Genomic DNA, 6,516 nt, shown 5'->3' with positions numbered 1-6,516 from the left:
AGTACTACGTTAGGTAGTCCGACTATGAACTAGGCAAGAGTTCTTATTATCTTAGTGAACTTATTATCTTAACGTCCCATCATCTCTGAGGTTTATAACGCTTAGCTCTGATACCATTTCTGTAACACCCCCAGATCCGGGGTCGGGGATCCGGGTCGTCACGATTTCCATTTCCCTTAATAACACCCAATCTTAATAATTACTCAACTACTCTGTACTGTGACCCCACAATAAACACACACACCACACGTTATAGTCTCAGAGATGAACATCCAAAAATAACCACAAGTCATTTTATTCCACAATTATCTGCCAATACACCTTAAAAGGTTTTCTGAATAAATTTACATTTCTTTGCCATTATTACAATTCATAAATATAAATAAATCTGGTACATCAAAAGTTGAAAGCCTAGCCTATTGGTAGTTCCTACCTCAGCTACGGCGGCATCAATGCTTCTAGAAAACTGCGGAACGTCTCCTAATCGCTTACGAATCGGGAGCTTGGTTCTGTTCATCTTTTTTATCTGTTGTTGTGTGATGAAAGAAGAAAGCAAGGGTGAGCAGCAAGCCCACCAAAATAATATGTATAATGATTAATAGTATATGAGCCTTCTCATAGTACTCATGAAAGTCTTGGTCAAAAGAAATGAACCAAGTTTGATATCTTAATGCGATGAAGTCGCAAAATATTCAGTATATATACATATATACTTTTCAAAATATTGGAAGTCCTCTTCCATGCATAATATACACAAAGTCCCAGTGTATAACTGTATAAAAAAATATCGTTGCAAGGTGATCTCATATATCTAACCTTGTCTCAACGTTTTTCTGAAAGTCTTTGTCATTCATAAGACAATTATTAATTAGATATAAGTTTAAAAGATGAGGTTACCAAATAGCCCAATATACTTATATCTTTCCCAATACTACTTGAACTACGACCGTTCAAGTTATAATCAGTTTCAAAAGTTCATCACATAGATGAGACTACAAGACAAGATTTGAATAGATTCAATCTTTGAAATATTATTGAATGAAATAAAGTTACGAGATACTTTATTTAGTCTCGATATATATATATCCACATATATATATCTCTTAAACATTTCCTGGAACCTCTGTTATGTAAAGTATGAACAGAGTTTGAAACATCCAATGAATTTTGGAAAGGAAAAGAATTTTGGCATAAACCAGATATCTTGCTGATCAGGCAAAGATACCAATAAGTAACCTTTTCTACTGTAGATGGATGAATTCCTCACCGGTCATCACCCTGGCCGCATTAGGACCTCGCGCTAGACCGTTACCCGGCCACTCACGCGTTGATGGACTGCCACCCAGCCACTTACACATTCATAGACCGTACCCCGGCCTGTCGCTTATGCCGACTCAATCAGATGGACTTACTTCCCGAACATTGGGCAAGTAATCAAATTGTTTTCTCAAAACAGCAACCATGTTGCGAATATAAAATACACCACAGAGCCGGATCCCCAAGATTTTGAGCGAATATTCAAGTCTCCTTCGAAAGGAAGATCTTAAATCGGAAAACGAGTTTTGGGATCCGCTCTAACTTTTAAAATCATTTTGAAGACTCGAAAACATTTTTAAGAATGTTTGGAGTAAAGCTGATTTAATGAAATAAATCAGTCCCGATATATTAGAAAATGACTGAATATTATTATTTAAATAATATTCCCCTAAAGAATAATCTTTATAAAAATAATTGAAGTAGAAGTATTAAAACTTATACTTGAAACGAGTATTAAATAACCAAAGATATACTTATATGAAAGTATTATCTTTATTTGAATAATCGAAAATAAGTTTGATTACTGACACCTTATTCTTTAATAAAATAAAGAATATACCTCAGCAAATAATCGGAGTCATAGATCCTCAAATGAATATTCAAATAATATTCATTAAATAATATAAACTGAGTCATAAGCCCTCGAATGAATATTCAAATAATATTCAATAAATAATATGAAAGAGTCATAAGCCCTCGAATGAATATTCAAATAATATTCAATAATAAAATAAAGTTAAAATTATCGAATAAACCTTATTCGATTAATAGTTTTAAAAACTATATCCATATATATATATATAAATAAATATATATATATATATATAATATACTCGGGAACATCGACTCCCGGTTTAGAAATATGTTCACCTTTTATCCCCTATACTAAGGGTATACGCAACTACTTGCTTATTTCTAGCATAGGTATTATGCAACTATAAGCATTGAAATCAACAGATAGATAATCCAGATTACGAAACAGACATGCATATATACCATATTAGCATGCTCCAATATATCGCAAAATTTTCTAATAACAATCATGCAATATCACAAGATAATGCATATACATATATTTACATCACAACAACAGTATAACGGGTAGAAAACTTGCCTGAGCGACTGGGGTTACGAATGGCTCGGGACGAGTCTGGTAACCTATAAACAACAAGTAAGTTGGAATTAAACCAAAGTCACTTGTAAATCTATACTTTAACTAACTTAGACTCTAACGCTTATTTTGCGCTCACTGATTCGCTTAAGTCACTCGGGTACCCTCGGCTCCACCATTTTTAATAATTTAACCTTTACGAGTTTTAAAGCGATTCCTTCGCGAGTGTCTTACCAACTGCCTAACACACTTACCATAAATGTTTCATACATTAATTAACCCTTTTTGGTCTTTAACCTATGTTTCAAAGTTAGGCGAGGGGAAAAGTTTCGTTCGCGAAACGCCGTTACTTGAAACGGTCGTTTCTCCTAAACCGTGCATCGGAATCGAACGAAATACATATCAAAACGAAGCTCGTAACATGAGCTATCTAAACATGGCAGTGGTAATAAACTAGCAGGGGGTTCTCGGGTCCTAATGTTATGAACAAAAGCAGTCTAAAGTAAATCGGACATTACGACGACTATGTTTACGCGATTTCCCAATTTTAAACCAATTCAAAACAACCACAATTCAACCACATATCATTCATACAACCAACATCCATCCATACCATACTACAACAGCCCCAACAATTCAATATTTCCAATTCATACTTATTTCTCAATTATGAACTAAGAGTTTACTTAAGTTCATTAACTAATAACCAAGATTTCCAACTCCAAAAATATCACAAAATCAACCAATCTCTAAACACACAATAATCATGCCTCTCACCAACTAAACTACTCATAACAAGCTCTAAACATGATTACACACCCATTACACTAACCCATCATCTAAACATTAGGAAATCTAAACAACAAAACTTAAAACTAAGACCATGAAGAGTTATACCTTCCTTGAAGCTTTTAATCCATGAAAGGTCCTTGGAATGCCCATGGAAGCCTTAATCTAACCTCCTACAAGCTTGTTCTTTCAAAGAAATCAAGAACACAAAAATTAATTTCAAGAAAGTACTATTCACCATCTTCTTGAATGATTTATAGGAAATGCTAGGAAAGGATTTTGAAGCTAAGATTTCTAGGAAGTATGTAACTTAACTAGGAGAAGCTAGGATAATTACCTTGTAAAATGGCAAGTGGAGGAGCTTGGACTTCCCAATTCTTAAGAAAGAAGCCGAGAGCTTCATGAAGAAATGGAAGGTTTGGTGTTTTGTGATTTGTTTTGCTTGGTTGGTTGCTTTTTGTCTTGTTTTTTGGTTAATTCCCTTTGTAGCCTTGACTTTGTGTGGTTAATATTCCACCACATTTCCTTCCCTCTTATGTCATGCTTGCATCATCCTCATGATGTCATCCTCCCCTCCTTGTCCTCTTCTCATTGGTTGGGTGACATCATCCTCTCTAATCCCTTTGATTAACTTCCTAATTATTTGCCTAATGACCGCTGATCTGTTATACGGTTCGCTTAACTTTCGTTTTCGTTTATCGTTTGAGGGATCATACTCGGGATCTTATTACTTAGGTTCCCTTAACCTTTCTCAATACATTATATTCCTTTTTATGATCCTCTCTTATAATCCTTTAATTTAAATCCTTTTTATTCTGTTACCTTTTTCTCAATTCTTTCCGTATCTAGTGGATTTCCGGGAAAAATCAAAGTGTTCGGAAATTGGATTCTGACGATCTTTACATACACTTATATACCACATAGAGTACTAATAATATCCCAGAAGATCAATAACAGAACCCCTACGTAGTGTGGCATGAAAAGTTTTCTCATTCAGCAAAAACACTATTCATAAGGGTTTCAAAAATTTCCCAAAAATTGGGGTTACTACATTTCTCACTAAATTCTTCCCTATGGCGAAGACTGCTGCAATCAGGAATGCTCTTACTCAGTTTGCTCAGCAAACTGGAGAATCTCTGTGTGAGACTTGGGATCGATATAAGGAGATGATAAGGAAGTGCCCATACCATGGCATGCCTGATTGGATGATTATTAATTGCTTCTACAATGGATTGGGTGCTACTTTTATACCCATGCTCAATGCAGCATCAGGTGGAGCCTTGTGGGCTAAGAGCTACGATGCAGCTTATGAACTTATTGAACTGATGGCTAATAATGAGTACCAGAATCCTTCCCAGAGACTGACTCAAGAGAAAGTCGCAGGAATTCTGGAGTTGGATGCAGCAACTGCTATCGCTACCCAACTAAAGGCTTTGACGATGAAGGTGGACTTTTTGTCTAATTATGGAGTAAATCAAATCACCAGTGTCTGTGAACTTTGTGCTGGTGCCCATGAGACTGATCAGTGCGCAATTTCTAGTGAATTAACTCAGTTCGTGAGCAACTTCCAGCGATCGCAACAACCATTGCCGGCCACCTATCATCTCAACAACCGCAATTATCCTAATTTCAGTTGGAGCAATACTCAAAATGCGGTTCAACAGCCTTATCAACAGTATCCAGCTAAGCAGTACAACCCCTCTGGTTTTCAGCAACCACAGTACGTACCTAGACAGCAACTCCAGCTGTAACAAGCCAATGAAAAATCTGAATTGGAGGAGTTGAAACTTATGTGCAAGAGTCAAGTTATTTCCATCAAGACCTTGGAAAATCAAATTGGGCAAATTGCCAATGCCTTGCTAAATCATCAGCCTGGTACATTGCCTAGTGACACTGAAGTGCCAGGAAAGAGGGAAGCTAAGGAGCAGGTAAAGGCAATCACTTTAAGGTCTGGAAAGGTTGCGAATCCCGAACAAACTCAGGAGTTGACTGAAGAAGTTGGGGCTGAGAAAGAAGTAGTGCAGCGGGAAGAAGAAGTGGGACCAAGAAAGACTACTGTTGAGCACACTCCGCCTGAGGGTAATTTAGGGGAGAAACAGATCTATCCTTCACCACCTTTTCCCAAGCGGCTGCAAAAGAAAAAGCTGGATAAGCAGTTTGAGAAGTTTCTGGAGGTGTTCAAGAAACTTTATATCAACATACCTTTTGCTGAGGCCCTTGAGCAGATGCCTAGTTATGCAAAATTTATGAAAGGTATTCTCTCTCAGAAGGTGAAGCTAGATGATTTAGAGACAGTCGCTCTCACAGAGGAATACAGTGCTGTGTTACAACAGAAGTTGCCTCTGAAGCTTAAAGATCCAAGAAGCTTCACTATTCCATGTACTATTGGAAAAGTGTCTTTTGACAGATGCTTATGTGACTTGGGGGCTAGCATCAATCTGATGCCCTTGTCAATCTTCAAGCAGTTGGACTTGCCTAATCCTAAACCAACTTATATGACCTTGTAGTTGGCCGACCGTTCTATTACATATCCGCGAGGTATTGTGGAGGATGTCTTGGTCAAGGTGGATAAACTCATCTTTCCTGCTGATTTCATCATTCTTGATTTCGAGGAGGATAACAAGATTCCCATAATTTTGGGGAGACCCTTCTTGGTGACTGGCCGTACCTTGATAGATGTGCAGAAGGGTGAGCTCATAATGAGAGTTTTGGATCAGGATGTTACTTTTAATATGTTCAATGCTCTGAAATTTCCTACTGATAATGAGGAGTGCTTAAAGGTGGAGTTGGTCGATTCGGTGGTCACCTCGGAAATTGATCAATTGCTAAGGTCTGATGCCTTAGAGAAAGCATTGCTGGGGAATTCGGATAGTGAAGATGACGAAGGGGATGAATAATTACAATATTTGAATGCTTCTCCCTGGAAAAGGAAAATTGATATGCCTTTTGAATCTCTTGGAATGGAGGAATTGAACAAAGCTCCTAAATGCCTCAAGCCTTCTATTGAGTTTAAGCCTTTACCTGAACATTGAGGTATGCATTTTTAGGTGATGCATCTACTCTTCCTGTTATTATTGCATCTGACCTTTCAGGTAGTGATGAAGAAAAGCTTTTGAGGATTCTGAGAGAGTTTAAATTAGCAATTGGATGGACTATAGCAGATATCAAGAGAATCAGCCCTTCTTACTGTATGCATAAAATTCTGCTAGAGGAAGGTAGCAAACCTATGGCCGAGCAGCAAAGAAGACTTAATCATATCATAAAGGAAGTAGTGAAGATAGAAATTATTAAGTGGCTAG

The 6,516-nt window shown here is 37.1% G+C and overlaps 1 non-coding gene across 1 annotated transcript; it reads right to left on the bottom strand.

Moving 5' to 3' along the window:
- Nucleotides 1–4,305: 4,305 nt before the first annotated feature.
- LOC141676231 (small nucleolar RNA R71) lies at nucleotides 4,306–4,412 on the bottom strand. Its single transcript, XR_012556831.1, has one exon. It is a non-coding gene; the product is annotated as a small nucleolar RNA R71 (small nucleolar RNA).
- Between the last annotated feature and the right edge of the window lie 2,104 nt (nucleotides 4,413–6,516).

The sequence above is a fragment of the Apium graveolens genome, chromosome 7, assembly GCF_009905375.1.
Source record: "Apium graveolens cultivar Ventura chromosome 7, ASM990537v1, whole genome shotgun sequence".
Lineage (NCBI taxonomy): Eukaryota > Viridiplantae > Streptophyta > Magnoliopsida > Apiales > Apiaceae > Apium > Apium graveolens.
This window is presented reverse-complemented; position numbering and strand designations above follow the sequence as displayed.